Source organism: Lepisosteus platostomus, chromosome 11, assembly GCF_059453375.1.
Source record: "Lepisosteus platostomus isolate fLepPlt1 chromosome 11, fLepPlt1.hap1, whole genome shotgun sequence".
Lineage (NCBI taxonomy): Eukaryota > Metazoa > Chordata > Actinopteri > Semionotiformes > Lepisosteidae > Lepisosteus > Lepisosteus platostomus.
The window spans coordinates 26,047,869-26,069,945 of NC_142621.1; the positions used below are offsets into that span (position 1 = coordinate 26,047,869).

General features: G+C 38.4%; 1 long non-coding RNA gene and 1 pseudogene across 2 annotated transcripts; one reads left to right on the forward strand and one right to left on the reverse strand.

The window, feature by feature from the left end:
* The first annotated feature begins 9,322 nt into the window (after positions 1-9,322).
* On the forward strand, positions 9,323-12,373 carry LOC148652265 (uncharacterized). The gene is made up of 2 exons (XR_015925267.1): positions 9,323-10,719; positions 12,007-12,373. It is a non-coding gene; the product is annotated as an uncharacterized LOC148652265 (long non-coding RNA).
* Positions 12,374-14,814: 2,441 nt separating this feature from the next.
* LOC148652266 (deoxyribonuclease-2-alpha-like) lies at positions 14,815-20,247 on the reverse strand (annotated as a pseudogene). Its single transcript, XR_015925103.1, has 6 exons — positions 20,243-20,247; positions 19,487-19,602; positions 19,297-19,348; positions 18,020-18,180; positions 17,265-17,456; positions 14,815-15,586 (listed from the first exon to the last, which is right to left on the reverse strand). The product of XR_015925103.1 is annotated as a deoxyribonuclease-2-alpha-like (transcript).
* Positions 20,248-22,077: the final 1,830 nt, after the last annotated feature.

The following is a 22,077-nucleotide window of genomic DNA, read 5'->3' on the forward strand; positions in this document are numbered from 1 at the left end:
AACTTCACATTTTATACCGGTGCCACAACAAATTGTTATTATGATAGAAATTTGTTTTAATATGACTAATATATTATTGTTGTAATGCAGTATGATCAGAGTTATACATAAGTACAATACAACAGTTTATTTTTGCGAAGGTTCAGTGTTCAATGTCAATGTTCTAGTCATTACAACAAAGTCAGTCTATGGTAAACTATATCTAGGATTTGGAAAAATGCACATGAGCTAACACAACAATATGCACATGTTCTGTACTGTTAACAGACTGATTCATGCATTCGCAAAGAGAGAAAAAGCAATTTCACGAACTCAGCTTGGGAAGTGAGCTCAAAATAGAAAACAGTTGCTCTTTAAACATTTACGTATCACCATACTTAAAATGCTTAAAATAAAAACTTTATGTAAGCACTGATGCTTAACATACCACAACTGCAGAATGTAGGACTTACCCATCAGACAGCTGACTGATCAGAGGGACTTCATGAAACCATTTGGAATCAGTAGTCACCTCTTCAGTGGAGAGAAAAGAATTATTGTCGCATTAGAATTCTCATGGCATGCATAAAAAAGTGATCAATCCAATTAACATCCAAAAAAGGCAAAAAACATGTATTTATTCATAGATACAATTAGGATGCTGATTAAGATTTATTTATCTGTTTACCCATATAATTTAAATCATTTTCACACCTTAGCTCACAACACTTTTACTGCACCAGACTGTGGCACAATGGCTGCCCAGAGATCCCCAGACTTAATTGGAACCTTTTTCAGCCTTAACAGTAGATGTTACCAAAGCTTTCAAAACCCAACACTTGTGAATTAATCATTGACATGTTTTTATCTGAATTAGCTATACAAATAAAACTGAATTGAACTAAACTGATTTTTTGGATTATATGTTCCATTGTCTTTCACAATATCTTTCAGTATCTCAGCACCCACTGAATTTCTCTGCAGCTGCATTGGAAAATTTGTCAAAACATAACTTTTTTCAAAACCTTTATTTTTTCTAGAAACAAATGAAAATACTGACCTTTGGTGATTTTAGAACTTTTCTCATTAGCAATGGTAACATCTCTATTCTCCGTGCTAATGATCTCAGTAGAAGCTGTGCCACAAAGAAAACATCCTTTTAGTTGAATAGTTATTTCAGATAGTTTAGATCAATAGATACTGTAAATGTTTTTATAACAAAATGTGGATTACAGAAATGTTGAATATAATGTATGTACATGTTGTGGCTGGAAATTAAACAATCTGAAGATAATGAAGGATTCCTTCTTAATGTATTATTTTATGATACCTGCAACTTATTGCGTGTTTCCCTTTAAAAAGTTTTGATCTCAGTACATACATATTATTCTTTTCATACAGCCATATGATTGAAAAGCTTTGGAATTTTGTAATTGTAGGTGTTTATTAAACAAATTCTACAGTTCTGTAATCAGTAGTAAACCTGAAGATGGTCAACCTGCATCATTCCTTCTAGCCAACAAACTAAAACACATTAAATTGTGAACTTAATCATAGTTGCACCACTGCAAATTATTGGATCTAGAAGCTTACCCTGTTTTCCAGACTGAAGTATTTCATTAAAATATTGCCTTTTAATACGGTCTTGCATTTCTCTCTCAAAATCCTTCCTTTCCTGTAAACTCTCATTTAGCTTTTGCTGCTGGAGAGCAACCTTCCTTTTATAATATTCAAATGCCTGAGAATGACAGAAAACCTTTCACAAGTGGCTATTGTTTAATGAAAAAGGAAAGCCTCTCAACAAAAGATGAAAAGGTCCATCTCATTGTTGAACATCTTGTTAGCAGTAGAAAACTTCCCATCCATAAGGTCACTACAGGAGACTCCAACCTCATCTCAATCTACAGCACCTGAAGCTGGGAAGCTGGGTCTGGTCAGAGCTCAGAAGAAGAAAGGCTGGGTCCGACATTACTTGGATGAAAGACTCTGTGTGTAGTTCAGAACCTTGCAGGCTGGATATAAGAGATTGAAGCAGCAATGTCTCTCCTCTAATGCTTAGGTAATGAAGAGGAGAGATCATCAACCACCCTCTTGGATCCTCTTGGGGAGATACCCCTGAGGGATACTTTAGAACAGCCAATTATGCAAAGCAGCATGTCTCTGGGATGTTACTTGGAATTAAAACCCACAACACGCAGAATAAATGCCACACAGGGAGGTGCCCAAGGCTGGAGATAAACCATGGGCTTTGGAGATGCAGTGCTATAACCATGAATTGGAGGCACCAAACACTACCAGAATATGGTGTTTTGGCACCTCTGTAGCATATCTTGGCATAACCACCCTAGAGTAGATGCACAATATAAGAGGTGCCAACATACCATGATTATTGTGGTCACCGAGGATCCAAAGGTATTAGTTTAGGTTATTAATTTAAACCTATAGGTGCTCATCTTGGAAATACAACAAAATATAGCTGCAAGGTCAGTGTCAAGTCCGGAATTTGCATGAAGAAAAGTTCACCTTAAGAGGATGAATCCAAACATTCATTACTCCAGTACCTTTTTGTGCCTTCTAGCTCTGGTCTGATTCTTCAGCTGGGCCTGTCGCACCTCCCTCCGGGCATCTTCCTCTATTCTCATATGTAAAGCCCTTTCTCTGATTTTCCACATCTGTAGAGCCGTCAGTGAAAAGGCAAAGCCGATGAGAAACAGCAGAAAGCTAGATTGTGTTGAGCACAGAACAGCTACGCTATTAGATAATTATATTTATATGTCACCTGCTTATAGGTGGTACATTAAATATTGAGGAATCTGTTAGATCATGTGGAGCTGAATCTCTCCCCTTTTTACAATTTAGCAAATGAGGCCTTTGGGCATTTTTCAGCATATTAGGAGCATTCAGCAGCTGAATGTGGTCTGGGAAGCCCAAAGACAAAATAACTGGGAAAATAACATACCATACAGCAATGTACAGTGAGAATGTGAAAAAAAAACAAGAAACATGATTAAGCTGATGTAGAAAACCGATGAGGCTAAATACTGTATATTGATAATGCCGGTGATCTGAAAGCTGATAAATCAATGAAAGGGGTGAATAAACTATGTGTTTCAAAAGTGAGTTAAGCTACAGTGTGAAATGTAGGATTCATAAAAGCGTATGAAAAGTGTCTGAAGTCTAAGTGTGACAATACAGTAACATGATTCACTAAGGGTATCCACTCTGCAGAAATCTGTTCGGCTGGAAGAGGCGTATACACTATAAGGTGAGATAATTTTTTTAATGAGCATTTTGCAACATAAATGCTTAATTACTTGTCAGAAACACAACATCTTTTAAAACAGTTATGCTAGAGATCCTGTTATCTTTTGCTTGCTCCCCAATCATGCTGTATTTACAGAGGTGTCACAAGGTCACTTGCCAGAGTGGATATAAATGTCTCTAATCAGTTTAAGATGCAGAAGGAAACCAGCTATTAAAGATCTCCCATCCAGGTGATGACCAGGTGCAGCCCTGGGTCAAAATAAATCAAACTGTATTCTCATACCTCAGCCTGTCTGCATATCTCCTCTGTTTTCGGAGCTCCTGCCTGGTGCCTTCATAAACAACAACAGCAAAGAAAGCTTCATCCACAAGGCAATGTCAGACAGCAGCAGAGGAATTTGTGAATGTGGTATTTCCGTAGAGCAGATGTTCATCTTTTGGAAAACTTTGACTCAGTCAAGACTTCCACTTGCTTGCACAATTAATTAACTTAAGGCAAACCTTTACTTACAGTTGTATTCTTGACATCTAATGTTTCAACATAACAGTAAAATATTTACACATATTTACAGCGAAACAAAAAAAAATGTGATACAAATACAACAAATCAGGAATCCAAAAGGCAGGAACTTGCTGTTAAAGAGTGAGGAGCTTCCGTATGTTATTACCTGTCTCTGTTAGCCATAAACTGGTCTGAAATATTCTTGGATCCTTCCTCAAGGAGCCATTCCCTCACATCGGTGAAGCTGATATCCCTGGGAATCTCGTTCTGCTCCTGGAGCTCCAAGAACTTCTTCACTATTGTTTTCTGAAAGCCAGCACAGCCTTTTAATAGAGTGCCACACTCCCTTCATTGCAAGGTTCTCCTAAGCACTATTATAGCCGAGTGTGCACTTCAAAACCAACACTGACTTTTTCCATTAGATTTTTAATTTGAACTCACACCGATAGAATGTGTTTGCATATGTATAAGAGTGAAGGCTGAGCTACTGTAGTTTGTTGATCTAAACATTTCAATTTAAGATGTATATCTTGGATACAGTGGTTAACCTTGTTATCTCGCAACACTGGTGCCAGAGGCTCTATTCTGAGCCTGAGGTGATTTGTCTGTGTGGAGTTTGTATGGTCTCCCCATATTCACATGGGTTTTTCACGGTTTGCTCTGGTTTGCTCCCACAGTCAAAAGCCATACTATACTGGTAGAAAAAAAGGTTTCTAGGAAAATTGGTTCTAGAGTGAATTTGTGTCTGTGTGTGTCTTGCAATGGACTTAATTCTGGTCAAGGGTGTATATCGTCTTAAGCCCGTTGCTTTCTGGGATAGGCCCCGGCTCCCTGCAGCCCTTAGATGAGGCGGTTAGATTAGATGACGTGGATGGAAAGGGATGGATGGAAGTTCAAGTCGTTTTTCAGCCTTGTCTGGCAAAGAAGACTTATAAATTCTGTTTTGGACTACACACAAAAGCTGCCTGTATTAACATGTGTTTGGAAAAATACATTTTTTTGCACTGAAAATGGATTAAAGTCTACAGAGCAGTACAGATAAGCAGTGAATGCTCCGATTCGGGTGGTACAATTAGTGGTTTTCCACAAAGAAAAACATCCAGATATATTGCCCAGCCTCAATGAATAAAAAAACTATCTTTTTTTAACTCTGTTATCGTGAACAGAGAAGACTACAAGGCGACCTGTTTCAAATATTCAAAATCCTCACAGTCAAGTCTGCTTGTTGAACGCTGACTTCTTTCAAGAAACAGCTGGATGAGACTCACAGACCAATTAGCAAGTAATTACCAAACAGGCTAAAGAGCTTCCTCTCATTCGTAACTTTTCTTATGATATGAAACCCATATCCTGCATGCTGAAAGGACTATATGGGCTATAAACAACACAAAGTATCATGAAAAGATGTACAGTATGGCTGAACTAACAAGAAGAAGCTAAAATAGGCTAGAGCAGTGACAAACATAAGCAACAACATCGTCAGCGTCAAAACACTAAAACAGAAATGAGCTTCATAGCAATTAGAGAAGAAACTGAAAGAAAACATTGAAATTGATCCTTAGAATACAAACACAGTCAAGGTAGAGACTTCCTTGAAGATGACATGATGACAGCAGTATATTCAAAAGTGCATAATGGAGAGATCTTATGGAAGCCTTCATCTAGAAACGTTACTGATTGAGAGCTGGATAAAGGCAGAAGTCTATGATGAAGAGTCAGAATCAGATGGACGGTTGTTTAAAAACATCACACTTACCTGTTTAGTCACATAATTTTTGTCATACTGCAACTTCACATTGCTAAGGTAGTTATGATATTGATTGTATTCTTTCAAAGAGCAGAGGACCTGAAAACAGACAAAACATGTTTCAAGTACTGTCTAGGAGGTTAAATGTTTTTATTTTTATTTTACAAATCTAGAGCACAGTCAAGTACTCTGTGTTTGAATATTTATTGAGCATAAGGACTTTAGCACAAACCATAGGCCTGCTTTGATTACATCTACTATTACATGCTTTGATTACAACCAAAGGCCTGCCCACCGAATAACTCTATGCTGGAGTGCAGACATGAGTTAAATCACGCTACTGGAAACTATTACAGCTAAATGAGCTAGAACCTGGTCTATTTTTTTTTGACAACACCTCACTCCTTCACCATACCAAAAAAGCCTCATTCTTTGCACAAACTCCAAACAGCCTTACTTTCTTCTGCTCATTGATTAAGCCTCTGTTCTGCAGAGACTCCTGCATGCCCTTGCGATGGTAATAGGTGCGCAGGTGGGGGTCATGGAGGCTGTTGTACTTCGAATCCAAAAGGAAACCGTGGGGATCAGTCAGAGTGAAGTCAGGAGATGGCTGGTGCAGCTGAAATAGAAGGTAAGTATTTTATTAAAACATGATATGTACAGGTAAACACAGATATGTATCCCCCTATGTTTCTGAACATAAAAATGAGAATGTTTTTTTTCTCCCCCCTCCGAAGGCGGTCGCCAGTTTCTTGGAAGACTACTCCAGAATCGCTGTTATCATTTTTTTCTACGTTCTTGAAAATCAAATTCCAATTTCTCAGTCATTGTAGCCAACTAAAAATATCTACATTGCAAAAAGACAGTAAGCACAATAAGCTTTAAGGCATACAGTACAGCTGAATTTCAATAATGTGATCAATATACTGCGTCTAGAAAAATATATAACCTTACTCCTGATGTTATATGCACAAAGATGTCAAGGGAAGACAGTTTGCTTACAGTTTAATCATTACAGCAACCACATTATACTAACACACACAGAAATGTGTTAATGTGTCCCAGGTATCATTTCATATTATACAATTTTACATGTTGGTTTACCCCTAAAAAGAAAGAAAACCATGAATAAACATGTCATTTTTTACAATTTAAATGTTTGGATTTAAATAAGAATAAATGTATTCATGCTTTTCATTTTAGGTTACACTTACTTTCTCCGAAAGAGCAGTCCTGCAAAATTGAGGTTTAGACCCTGGGATTAGCGGCAGTTTAGTGCCGACGGGTCTCTCCAACAGCTGCTGCTCTCCCTGCAGTGCATACAGCATGGTGTAGCAGCCCTGAAACACAGAACATAGCTATCGTACCTCACAGAACCACAGCCAAAACGCCAGAAAAAACAAGCAGAGCTGATGGCAGAAATGATTTCATCTGTCACAGAGTGAAATAAAATGGGTGTGGGGGCAACAGCAGGTATCAAGGACAATGTTGACTTTGCATAGAAGTTTGTATAGAATGACCAGTGACTTCAATGAGGGTGGTAATATGTGTCTTTCTTTGTTCTGGGGCTTCCTACTGATCAAAGATGCTATTGCAAACATTGTTAATTACCACACAGTTCAGAGAAGACACATGGCATGTCAAAACTGGCCTAGCCGAGCCTCAGACTGAGGAGGTGGATCTAGAACATAACAATTCTAGAAAAATCTAGAATGTTCTAGAGCAATCTTACACCTGGCCATCTGTATATAGCCATTTGATCAATGAGCCCCAAGAAGTTAGCTCTGCTTACACCCAAAACTATCAACCCCCCCCCCCCCAAAGAAAGGTAGGGGGGCTTTAATAACCCCAGTGACAGAGCCAGAGCACACAGAAACAGAAGAAAAAGGAATAACCAATTTGTACCACAGCACCCAGGAGAGGGTTTGGACACCAGGGACTCTCTACAGTGAGCAAGGGAGGAAGGCTTTAGCATTGTCTTCCCCCCCTCTCTACTCAAAAAATTGACTCAGAGACAAATTGGGGGGCATATTAAAAAACAGACTCAGTCAGGACTGAGGAGGATCCCTAAGACTACACAGAGTTTCTTTGCTATGACAGAAGCAGGCACACCAGGTCTCCAACTGGGGCTGGGTTTGGGAGAATATTTGCAGCTGGACTTTTCCTTTGGAACTCTGGTTTTGGTAACTGGGGTCAAATGGGGCTCTTGAGCTGGTCTGCAATATGTTCTGTGAGTAAGTAAGTACCTCTGGTGGATAAGTTGTAATATTTGTTCTGTGGATTAGGCTATGATAGATACTGGAATTGCAAAGTACTGTAATACAAATGGAAATTATGTAGGATGACTTCTGGTCTGTGGATGCACTAGTGGTTCTGGAAGATAAAAAGAACTTGTTGCTGGGGGAAAAGGTCTTTAGAATTGCTAGGTGGCATAATCAGCTACAAAACTAACTTTTAAAAGCAGTCCCTGCATTTAAAGGCCACGGTTCCTGACATATCTTTTTATAGATAGGTAAGAAGAGTTACCCTAGGGTGTTCAGAGGGCTAAATCAGTTCATAACATTCTTTTTTTTTTCTTCTGCACAAACGAGTTGATTCTCTAAGTCTGTTTAGAGTTTTAGATTGGGAAGGCATATTCTCACCCAAGACATCTTAAGAGAACAAAAGAAAAGTACAGTACGTATATTCCCATAAAATACAGAAAGGGTTAACAATAAATTATTAACCCACGATTTCAGAAATAGAACACATAGCTGGAATTTTAAAATCATGTTCCATTTATTTTACCTTCTAGAGCTTTTAAAACAGTATTAGAAATATTACTACGAGGTGTACGTTTTTACTGTTTTACAAAACCTTACATTTTAAAGCTAAACTAATGCTGATTTTTTTTTTAAATTCACTACCTAAAAGTTAAAATATATAAACGTATGGATAGTACACTCACAGCTCCAGATCCCGGTTTCTTTCTCTCCATTTTTATCCCTGATATCGTTCCATTAATCCATTAATTAATTAATCTATTTTGAAAACAAATCCGTCGTGTTCGTGAGCGGTAAAACTTTATTTTGTATAATACGGACTTGAGCATAAACCACGGTATAACCAAAATGTTGTCTATTACGTCAGATCTGCAAAGCAGTTGCCTTATCTGACGTATCCAGCGTGTACAAGTAAAGACGTCATTAAAAGCTGCAGCAGGGAAGCTACAGTATTCGTCCCAGGACGGACTTGTTTTTTTATATATATATTAATAATTAGGTTTTAATGAGAAAATCCACACAAAAGGGCGATGTCCGATTTAATGTTTAATTTGAATGTCGCCATTCTAACTCAAAGCCTTCACGGTATCAAACCTGTGTGGTCACACGTCCCAAACAGTCTGGCTCTGCCAGTGGAGCCGAGAGACCCCAAAAATATAACACACGGTTTGCCTTTTAATAATTTACACCTCTAATCCTTTGGGATGGAAAAGAAGTGTAGAAATGCAATTTTAATTATGGTCAATTCTGGTATTGTAGCCATATATAGTTATACAGGTCTTGTCCTCAACAACTCAGGAGCTGGGTTCGAGCCAATGCAGTGAGGTACGAACTAGGGTGGGAGCGGCGAGGGCACAAGCCCTAGAACCCGAATCCGTTACAATAACAAAAGGACAGACAATGAAATATGGGCTATTTCGAACTCGCAAATGTGAGATATAAAGAGTTACTAAGTCAGAATTCAGAGTTGCTAAGTTGCAATTCTGAGATACCATAGCGCTTTTTTTTTTACTCCCTGGCGGAAACGGGCTTCCATAGAAAAGCCTGGAGTGCAAGTGTAATCCTTACTTAAGGGGAGCCGGCTTTTAGAACTGGCTATAGTTGCTCACGGACATAGCGTTGGCTTTATGAACTACAACTCCCATAACGCACTACTCAAGTTTACGTCACAGTCCCTATTCTGCCTGGCTGTGGTGACCTCTAGCGGGTCCCTCTCAGTTCTGGCAGCTTTACCGTTGATCTTGTGCACTCACCGGCGTGCGCAAGAGGAACTCATACACGGCTCCCTTTTTTAAAGTTTATTTTCTAAAAAATAGAAGAAAATAAGGGAGCGTTTCCAGAAATACGTACAAGTCAGGTTTACAGCAGGCTGGTAGCAAGAGTCTGACTCCTACCCTCGTACATGTTGTTTTCCCCTGTTTACTATAACACCATTTAAACGCGACACAACATAACAACTCAACTCACTAAGAAATTAACTCACAACACACAGACAGTTTTCATCTAGCGACTTAACACAGTTAGCTAACGAAGTTCAATTTCGTCTCTGAGAACCCGCAGAGCCCGAATACACTTTTGATACTCTTAAAACAAATATAAACGAGTAAACCTTAAACCGAAACTATGACATCAGTAAACATAAATTTACAGACCTTTTAAAAAAGCCTTATTACTTCAGATCTTACCTAACAAATTAGAAAGAACCATGGGAGAGAAAGTCAGGCGGACAGCAGGCTGGAAGCGAGGGTCTACCAGCCCGCACGAGGCGCTGTTCCCGATTCCCGTGCCCAGCTGCACATCACCTGGTTGCACAAGCTTGACTTTTCATTTTCATTACTATATTTTCAGGTTGTGTTTTTCATACCACTACCGAATAAAAAACATATTTTAGAGGAAGATGTCAGCTTGATTAAAAAATATTGCTCCTTAAGCCTAGTCCCTTACTGTACTAATTCTGCCACCTACTGGACAAGGTAATAAATAAAACAAGAAGAAAATCATAGAATATAACACCCACATTACAGGCCAGCCAAGTAAAGGGTGTAAGATGACCAGGGGAAGGGTCATTCATAACAGGTATTTTCAGAATGACCTAGTTAAAATACTAGATATGGACCTGAGCAAAATGGCTGCCAAAAAGAATAAGCTGACCCGTATATGGAAAGGGTCTACCCTGAGAAACAATGAGACACAGCTGAGCCGCATCAGGAACCGAAATATAAGTGCCCCGGAGGCAGTGAACAGGGAGAAAGATAGAGAGGAAAGAGGTTTATGTGAAAGGTCGGACTAAGGAATAACGGACTACTGGAGGGAGAAAAGGTTTATGGTTTATGGTTTATGGATTGGGTTTATTACGGACTTTTGGAACTCGGATCGGAACAGGATTAAGAGAGCGGATTACGGACTGGATTTGGAAGATAGTTGGAGGAAGAAACGCCACGAAACTCAGGAAAGAAAAGTGTGGTGTGAGTACTTCTCTCATTTGCATAAACTTTCCCCCGGAGACACCACAAGGGATATCTGAAGGACTGAAAAGTGCACTGATTGTCACATTATCTAAGGTTGTCTTTTAAAATGTACTTGTATTCCATTAATAGCATCTATTGCATTGCCCGAGAAAATCAGAAATTACTGTATGTAATTTGTTGGAATTGGGTTCCTATGAAAAAGACTTGTGAAGAAACCCAGCTGGGACTCAAAACCCTTGGTATCTCTTCAGAAGAAGAGAATGCAATGTGCCCCAAGCAGTATGATTTTCGAAACACGGATTTAGTACCAGAAACCAATTTGTAGCTATTTTGTGACCCAGTGGTGAATAGCGGAGTTATTCCAAATCCACTAGATGGCGGTTCCTGACGGTTGAGTCCAGCGTTCTGCGCATGGGCAGTAGGGACTAAGAAGCAGTGAGTTACCGTTAAAAAGAACCCGTAACTTCTACAGAGTCGTAACGGTAAATACGGTGTCATTTCCCTAAATGAGTATAGAGGGGTATTTCATAGGATTGAGACAAGATTAGCAAGACGGATATTGGATTTTAACGGAGTACACTGAAGCAGTAGAGTATTTAGGCAACTACTCGGGCTGGGGATATCTGTTTATTGGTTTGTTAGTAATGGGTTTCACATGCTCCTTGTATTTTCTCTTCCTTCATTCTTTACAGGGACTTATGTTTAGCACCGTTTAAGTGTTCGCAATTGTAGGTATCGTACTAATTATCGTAATGTAGTTCTCGGTGAGGGCTGAGAGGTGAGCGGCTTATTTCTGAACGCGCTGCGTGAACCACTGCCGTATTTTGTGTATATAGGAATATCGTTATGTCTTTTTTTATTTTTTTTAAACCAGGAACATATCAGACCACATACTCGCCTAGAAATAAAGAACCCAAAATGTGTCCTGTGCTAATTATTCTTTGCCAGGCTACATTTATAAGAATCTTTCGTCTTGTGTTTTAATTGTAATACAGTGTATTAAAATGTACAATGCTTTGGTTTTGGGAGAGAGGTAAGAAGGGAAAGCAAATGGAAGAAAAGTCCAGAATAGGCTTCTAGGCTGTAGAAAAAATGAGAATAGAATATGACGTATTCCAAGGAGAAGTCGGGGAAAAATAAGACCTTAAAAGAAATCAGCCTATCACTGTTTGCTTGGAGAATGGATGAATCCTGTCTAATGCTCAGCTGACACCCTGTTAAAAGCAATAAAAGACAATGTTAGTCCTCTGTGGTTAACCTACATTTGTTGTTGCTTTAAAACAGATAACGATGGAAGAACTGAATGACATGGTGGCGTGGGTGGCAGTGTCCATTATCCGAGTGCTGATCCCAGCCATCTCCCTGTACGATGAAAAGAGGAGATGGAGAAGAGTCTCCTAATCACCTTGCCTCTGAATTGTGGATGGTGTTCTTGAATGTGTCAACTCTCCCTTGTCGGCAAATAAGCCAAGAAGAAAGAATTCCCACCCCAGAGACTGTGCATCTTAATCATTCTGCAGACTCGGAGACTGACACTGAGACTCTACAGGTTGTCTCTAAAAGCTTGAACCACTTTCACTGGATGTATTGAGTCAGTGTCAGTCTATAGTCTCCATATTAAATGAGATGTAAAGTCTCAAATTGTGCTTAATGAGTGTTTTCTTTAGTGTTTTAATGATCCTTTCTGGTAACCGAATGGATGTAGTGTTTTTTGCATGGAATGCGCAGCAGCACTGTTTCAGAGGGGTATACAAAAGGTAAAATAGTTCATAGCTGAATGGATATGACTTAAAATTGCAGTGGTTTCCAGTACTACAACTAGTGGTAAAAGGAAATAATTCTATAAAGGTTATGAAGGCTTGAATCCATCCATTTTCTAACTGCATTATCCAATACAGGGTTGCAGGAGAGCCAGAGGCAGGATTCACTCACACCAGGGACAATTTTCACAAAAGCCAATTACTTGAAGACAACCCAAGCAAACACTTGTAGAACATACAAGCCCCACGTCTGAGGATGAACTCATGGCCCCAGTGCTCTGAGACGGCACCACTGTGCCACTTCTTATGCTACTATATTCCAGTTAAATACCAGTGTTTACTGTTGCTTATTTTAGCCAGGAAGAGATGCATTATGATCATTTGATACTGGCAAATATTCTTGTAGCACAAGGAAAGCGGTGCAAACATATTTCCACTAGGGGGAACTGTCCAGCTTTGGCAACACAGTAAATTTATGGTATATACATTTATTATTTCTGGATGACCACTGTAAATATAATTTGTCTTCTATTTCCTAAAACAATTCAATATTTCCCACTGTACTGCACACAGTATTTAGCCTTTAGAATTTAATTTGCTCAATGTTAGTACGGTAGAGGTACTATCATTTAACAGCATTCATGAGATACATTCAAACAGAATATTAATTCCATTGGAAGAGGGCCAGGGGAAGGGTCATTTATAACTGGTATTTTCGCAACGAAACGCTGTCTATACTACTGTATAGACCTAGGCAAGATGGCCGCCACGGATACCCGGCTGACCCGCTGTTGGAAAAGATATATACGGCGAAACAATGAGACACAGGTGAGCTCCGTCAGGAAACGGAATAGAAATGCCACAGAAGCACTGAGCCGGGCGGAAGCTGGTAAGGTGAGAGCGTTTTGGAGGAACGAGAGATTTAGGAGTGTACTGGAAGGAATTTCAGAATAACGGACTATTGGATATGGGTTTTGTATACGGCGCGGAGAAGTGTGGACATACGCATTTGGGAACTTAAGGATACTGGCAACGGATTGCGGAACGGATTTGGAGAGACATACGGACGAAGAACACAGAGGTTCAGTGTGGTGTGAGTTAAATCTCTTTTACACCTATTTCCCCCGGCGATGCCACACCATATATTCAATTGAATCTTTCAAAGAGAACAACCATTTACCTGCAAAACTAGGCTTTTCTCTGTCACTTCTCAGGTGGCTCTGACAATCGGCTGCCGTTAAATTGTGGCTGGGGGCATCTGTTTCAATGGAGTTTGTACTCCCTCTTTAAGTGCGATATTAGAAATACATATATTTTTTTGCTAAAAAACTGCTTTTTACAAATTAAAGATACGGCTATAAACTAATATGACGTTTTGGCTGTGAAGCCTTCTTCAGGTGTGTGGAGACACGTATATTTTTAGACGCATTTATTTAAAAAGTAAGAGCTTTTTTTTAAATGGTAAGAATGGTAAATTGTGCCATGTGAAGTTCATTTTTCAGTTTCCACTGTCTACATTCCCGGGCATGGCTTATATGTGGTTTAATATTTACCTATCGGATTAGCAAAGGTTAAAATAACACAATTGAAACAGGATGAGGAAATGTGCACACACTCCTCTGACATACTCATGAGAGAGAGTCTTTCCCCGCTTGACATGCTTTGAGCTTATAAAGAGAGATCACCCACTGGAGAAGAACACGACTGTGAGTGACATCACTGTGAGGTCACAGGCATTGAGCAGGTCAGAAAATCAAGACTTCAAGGGGAAACTCAATCCTACCCGACATTAGAGACATGTATGGCCTTTGACTTAAAAATCAGTAAATCATTAAGGAATGCTGGAAGGTTTAATAGACTTAAGATATTCTTACCAGGTCGAAACACCAGCACGACACTGTAACCTTATTCATTATAAAAATGTGACCATAAACTCTTTTAAACTGTACAGGCCTATTACAAAGCCAGTCGAAGTGGACAGCTCCACAGAGTAAACGGTCATATAATCCAGTGCTTCTAGTTGATCAATAATGTAGTAACTGTACTGTATATGAAGATGTGGTGATTGTTTTTATTTAACCTTATCCACCTGTTGCATAGGTTGTCTTGTGTTTTGCAATACGTAGTCTGTGGTGTTATTGATTTAGCTAGTAAAAATATATATATTATTCATCCATTGTGTGGTTTCTGCGTAAAAAAAAAAACCCTGCATCCACAGAAACAAAAATCACAGATATGTGCCGAACAGGACTACTAGTATCAAAATGTCAGCGTCCATTTTTGTGCTTGATATGAACTGCCTAATGGGGCCACAGGAATAATGGAAGGCAGGTCATATCCAGCACTTTTATTACAAACAAGCCTTTAAAGAAACACAAACAGAATGTACTTTTATGATTTGAAATATTTGTATATCGCCTCAGCAAAAATAATTTGACTTCCCCCCCCTATTTTCAGTACATATCCTTTCCAAATACATTTTACTTTTGCTATTAAGGTCAGTAGTGAATAGTTTAGGAACATGTAAAGGTTTATTCCATGCTGAAAAAAGAAAAGAAACATTTCAGCTGTAGAGTCTTCTTCAGGTGTCCGTTCCCGTTTCTTTTCTTCTCCTTTGCGGCCTACGCGTGTTGACGCACTACCTACTTGAGCTACTGCAGAGTTTTCTTACATATTACTTACCACCATTTGCTTTGACTTGGAAAAACTATGCAGTATCTTTTGAAAACAGCCCTTTCTTGTTCGTCTATTTCTGCCAGCCACGTGTTACTGGCAGTCCTCAAATGTGTCAACTACTGTGAGGAAGGCCTTCCACACTCCAGGCCTGCTTGTGCACACAGCCCCACCTCCTCTTCTCCTTTGACTGATCTCTCGGTTCGTGTTCACGATGCAGGTCCAGTGCGGACCCCCGCCCTTCATCACACACCACTTGGAGTGGTCCACCATGATGCCGAAAGGCCTGGCCTCTGGCAGCTGCATCGTCTTCACGTTGTACACCTTGTGCGCCACAGAGCAATTCGACGGCAGAGGCAGATGAAGCTTCCCCCAGCTTTCGGCAAAGAAGTCGTCTCCTAAATAGTTAACCAGCAAACCTGAGTAGAGATCTGAAATGGAACAGTGTCACAGGTTCCCTGTAAGAATCTGTCCCAGACACACTTTCTACCCAACCAAAAACAGGAAGTGCACTTGCTACCAAAACGTCAAACTGGAACCGAGAACAAGTGAATGTGTATTTCTTCCCCCCCTCTCTGAATGCTGTACTGTATTGGTTGCTACCCAGAACGTTCTTTTTTAAATCAGCACCACCAATATACAGTAGATCAAGTGTGAAGTGTGACATATTGCTTTTGAAGGGCAGTGTTTGAAACTTACTGGATTGTTCCTTTTCTACATAACCTTTTTTTAAATGTATTTAAATGACAACCGTTTCCAATAACCTTTAAAGTAACAGCAGAATGAGATCCTTGGATCAATTAATCAATTTCTTTTCAAAACTAGTTGAGATTAATGGAACAAACTGCACATGTTATTTAAGTCCTGGTTCCTTTCAAGAAACAGCAGGATGAGATCCTTGAATTAACTACTAAGAAATTAGCTAAATGGGCCAAATGTAACCTCTCGTGTTCTTAGGTATTAAATGGTATCTAAAGAAGCTACACAAGTTATATTTTTATCCTTTCTTATGTTTAAATCAACATACCAAGAGAAAAACATTTGATTTAAATTGTTGTATAAATAAAAGATTGAAATATTCTATTAATCAATTTGTTCAAGAATTGGGCTTTACAGGATGTTAATAAAGCACCTACAAACTACCTCAGACACAAATCCTAAACCTAAATTACTACTGAATATAAATTGATGCTTTACTAACATCCCATAAAATCTCTTTTGAAAGAAAGCGATGCTATGAAACCTTAAATCTAAAGTGTAACCGCAGAAACATGTAGGAAAGTTCAGTTGCCAGCTGGCAGATTGAGAAAGTTTCACCAAAACAAAGTATGCTTTTTTATATAAATACATCTTCAATTGGGAAAGGCTTTGAGTAAAAATAAACTGGATATTGTTCCACAAAATCTTTGTGAGAAAGTGGGTCTTGCTGGCTAGAAACAGCCAACATACAATAGAGTTAGACTTTGTAAAAATTAAATAAATTCAGATTCTGAGAGGCTCAATAAGTGCTTGTTCAGAGTAAATCAGACATTGTTGTCCAAGTTTCAGCAGTGATACATAATTCACTGAATACCAACACCAACAGGGTTGGACACTTTGGGATATCCAAGCGATCTCAAACGCGTCCGATAACTGCAACCTCTATGACCAGCTGGGCACCAGTGCTCTTGTACTGTTGTCAGTGAAAGAAAAACCATTAGTACAACTTATGCCAACTCTGACACTTAGCATCACTGTGGGGCTGTTAAGCACATATTTTGAAGAAATAAGTACATTTGTCATCTCTTCCAAGCTGGTACAGGTCTGGAACTGTGATAATTAATTTGTGATTTTAAAATATAGAGGCATGCAAAAAATTAACTATTGATCCCAAATATCTAAAATGAGAAAAATAGCTGATGTGACATTTTCACTTCCCAGGAACAAACTGCAATAATGAAGCACAGAGATTGTTTATGGATCATGGCAACTGTGTTGTTCAATATTGTTTCTGTATTTTGAATTGGAGAATAGTTTCTAAAGAAGCGATCAGTTGGGAAACAAACGTGATCAATAGACTTTACTGATTTTTTTTCTGAAGACTCTAGCTCTGCCTTGAGTGGTGCTCACCGTCATTAAATCTAGAGTATTTTGCAAAGCTGGTGAAAGTTTACCCTGCTAAAGATGTCAGGGGCAGCTGCTTAAACCAAGGCTCTTTCCTGGGATAGCATGTTCTCTGAGCCACACACTGAAGGTCTCTGTGGAAGGTTTGGGGGACGTGATAGTCAAAAGAGTAAACATGGATATACTGGAGTTGCACAGCTGTAGAGACAAGAATGAAAAATAACCAAGAGTAGGCATGGCATTTTCATACATCCAGGTCAAATGCCCCCTTTCTTTTTCCATTAGTCTGGAGAGTTTCCTTTATTTATTTTCACTTGTTAAACTATCCTCCAAGTTCTAAAATGTTGACATACATTTTCAGCAGCCACAATACACATCATTTAGATTTAATTAGAAAGTCTAAGACTATTTTGGTATTTATTTTCATCTGTATACACAATGAGGTGTAAGTCTATTAGTGTCCACCTATTCTCAGGGTTATATTAAGCTTGCATATGAAATTGAACCACCAACAGAAAATAACAGAATAGACTGGTTTTTGCCCACAGGTAAATTTAGAATAGGAAAAGAAAAGGTGCTCCAAACCAGAACAAGAATGCAAATAACCAATACTTGAATCTTAAAATCTGGAAAAATTGTACCAAAGGCTTTCAGAAAGTGATAGACAGCTGTGATGTCAATGCCATGGACATACTAAAGCTCAGCTATCAAACTTGTTCAAGAAAAGGTTCACACAGCTGTATGTACATGTGAACGCCTACCTATGTTCTTGAAGGTGCTGTATGTGTAAGTCCCGCAGAAGAAGGTCTGTGCATTTTCATGCCCACTGGAGGGCAAGAATGATGTAGAATGATTTTTCACATCTGGAAGTTCTGGGGTGCTGTGAACCAGCCACACTCCTGTCTGTCTAACATCACAATCCCTGAAAAAGGTCACACAAGATATATTCAAATCTCTTATCGTTTTTGATCCGTCTGGTTTTTCAGTTTCAATGTTTTTAAAGGACAAGTCTGCTCTTTTTGAACAGAGTCCATTATCAAGCCTGCTTCCAGCTGACGAAGTCAATTAATCAATTAAGTTCAAGAATCAAACGAACTGTATAATTGATCAAACTAAACAAAAAATCTTCTATTTTGGGCTAGTTTTCAGTTCTCTTAATCTGACTTTTGGCTTTTTTGTCCAACCGAATTAAACTGAACATACTTCATGGCCAAAAGTCAGATTAAGAGAATTGAAAACCACAGTCCAAAATAGGACTATTCTTAATCCTATTAATTGTTTTCATTTCTTTTCAACTGACAATTGGCCATGAAGTATGTACATTTATCTCTTAATCTCAACAATTTAATTTACTGTATTCATTTAGAAATGGGCTACTGTAAATTCAATTCAATAGAGCCCACAACAAGCATCTTTAGTTTTGTTTTACCCAGCAGATGAATTTATTATAAACATCAGTATTATATTGACTTACAGAAGTGTTTTTAAACTCAGTGATTTTCACCAGGAGAAAAAGCTTTGAAGGCAACAGATTAGTTCTTAGCTTATGTGATGCCTCAGTCAAAGAAATGTAAAGGGGAAAAAAAATAATGAACAAAAACAAGATGGAAATATATACTTTAAAGCTTTATGATTCAAGTTTTAAAACCAGAAAACACAGAAAGCTGGTGTTGGTATTCTAAAGACACAGTATATACTTCAGACGTGCCATCATGTCTTGACCATACACAGTAAATCCTAAAATAAATGTTTTCTACTGAATCAATGATTTGGACAACATCTGCAGAATCACACGTGTAAATGTTCTACCCTGAAATAGTGTAAATGTTAAAATATTTTATTTTAGATATATATAAAATGAACAATTCACATCCTGCATATGTAGCAAACATTGCACTTGGCTTTAATCATAGGAATAAGCAAGCAAACCCAGCAAGTATTACAGATACAATTCTATTGTTTGTTGTGTTGTCTATGATGTTTTTTCCCCCCCATTTTCTGTGTCCTTCTGTCTTGTACATTATAAAATGTTACTTACCTTAAAGTTTGTATTTGTATTGCACAAAAGGCTTTTGAATTATGAGAGAAACCTGTGAAAATAAACAAATCGAAAAGACAATGTATATCCTGACCTCACTTTCTGGGAGATGACACAAATAATAAATAAAGGTTTCTTACCTTTTTATGAATGTAGGACAAAAAAGGCTGCAAAGTCTGCCCCACTGCACTCTTGGAGTCATTCACCAATTTCTTCCCATATACCCAGCCATTGGTATGGTCATCCATGTAGAGGTATCGCAGACCTCTTCCTTCATCGTGGTCTGGCAGCTTATACAGAAGAAACCTGTATGATTCCAAAAACACATAAAAGAGTATCACATCCTGTATACTGCTCTAGAACTGTGACACTGTACAATGTGTCCTGGGTGTTGGACAGTGTTAACTGTTGAGATCACTAGAAAATAAAAAGGGCACTTAAACAATACTAGTGTCTGTTGCCAGTCTGTGGGTGCACTGGTGCTTCTGGGAGATGAACAGAACCTGTGGCAAGAGAAGAAGGGTCAAGCAGCCTTGATCATTTCTAGGTGATGTAGTGGCCTACAAAGCAAAAATAGCTCTTGTTTTTAGGGGTCCCCCATGTTTGACATGAGCATTGTGGCAAAACTGGAATAATCTTATGTGATTAGAGCTCATTTTCTGCATTTTAAACCAGCAGAGCTCTGTAGAACTGAACTGCAGCAGTTGACAAAGAGTCAACAGTTGACTAAAAGAAGCGAGGCAAGGCAAGCATCTCACAAACATTACTCTCCTCAAGAATACATTCTGGTGAATCGTTTCAAAACGAACTATTGAAAGGAAAAAAAAAACTTTCAAATCCAATAGTAATTTTTTTATGACAAAAAAATCAGACGTTGTACCCTGGATTTACAGATGCAGCCATTCAAAGTGCGCGGCACAGGCACGTACCGGGGGTAATTGGCTACGTCATCGCGCATCGTGACGCGAGATGATGCAAAATACCGCGGTACGTGATTGGTTGACCGACGGGCACTCGTGGTACGTTGATCGGTCGTAGAAAGATTTAAATGTCTTTACTGTGCCAGTTTAAGTATTGAATATTTATATGGAATTTTACCACTGAAGGGAAATCTTAGTAGCTGAGCATAAAAAGAATAGGAGCATACTGTAACGTGTGTGAAGGCCATAAATGATATTAATTTTGGAACATAAACATACAGTATATGGCTGGTCTCGGTACTAAACAATACACACCAGTATTTTTTCTCCCTAAACATTTTAAGCTTCGAAGTCTAACTAATGTGATACTGGAGTCAACAAGCATACTTTTAGAATTTGATTAAAAGGGAATATAATATGGAATTGTGTATCTAAAGAAATTAATAAAGATATCATTATATTCATATACCGCAACACAAGAATAGTACACACTGTACATTGTCTGTTGATAATGTTTCTGTAGTGCTTTTTCAGCACTCTGCATATGACCTTGCCGGTGGCGCTGTGGGTTAGGTTCCTGACTCCCACTCTGATCGAATTTAAGTAATTTTAATAACAATGAATAGTCACCTATGCGTTACAATATAAACATTTATATTGATTTAAATCACGTTTTGATTTAAATCGCAAACGCGGGTTTAAATACATGTTTTTTGATTCACAATCAGACAAATGCAACATAAATTGATATCTTTGTCTTCTAAGTATCTTAATAAACTTTCAGCATAGCTTTCTCCCCGTTTAGATTTATTTTTTCTTGGGACCTTGGGATCAAATGTGGAAAGATTATATTGTAACCATTTTTATTTTTTAAATACATTTTAGAAAAGTGTATTCTATACTAAAAAGCTGTACACCACCTCCTATAAAGATGCATATTGTAATACTTTCGGGTTCGGATAGGACAGACACAAGAACTCAGACTTGCGGAGTCAAAGCAAGTTAAAGCCTTGATTTTATATATCACCTTTAAAAGTGGCATCTCAAAGCAAAGTAAATACCCAACACTGATTGTACCCATCTGTCCCCATTGTACCCAGAGAGCACAGCCAGGACAGACAGGCAAATAAGATACACTCCACAGACATTCACAACAGCGAAATATCATAAAACGTTTGCACATGTAGTTTAATTATTTGTTTTTCAGGAAGTTAAAAAAACACTTGAATTACTTATCCAGTCTCTCGAAATAAAATTATTTTTCAAGCAATGCAACTAACGTCAGGCAACGTGTTTTTTTTAATCCAACATTGACAGCCACATCTTAAATCTTGTCAGTCAGTTCTTTTTTCTCTATTTGAATTGTGGCGATTCAAACAACCTGGGATAACAAGTGGTCTCAAAGTCACCTAGCTCACAGAGCTTCAACAACAGATGACAATTCCCTTAGTCCTTCCTTAGTCTTCCTGAAATTGTCAGATTATGAGTGAATAAGAGCATTTTATTAAAAACGTTTTAATCGCGTATCTAAGGAACTAGCAGTATAACCTTGTTCATGCACAGTGGCATGTGACATTATTAATTTGGGTGTCTCCTCTTGCCAGAAAGCTCTAAATTGCATTTTGAGTGCGGTTTTTGACTTTTTTTAAATTGCAACCCATAAATAAAGCTGATACTGTTTAGACTTTTAATTATTTTAAACTGTATTACAGCAGCACAATGCACAATGCAACGTAGATCGCTATCTTTGTCTTCTGCGTAATAATGTTCACCTCTCTGTCCAGCAAATTAACAATAGTAATAATAATGAACTTTATTGTATATGGCGCCTTTAAAGGTGGCTCCTCAAAGCGCTTTACAG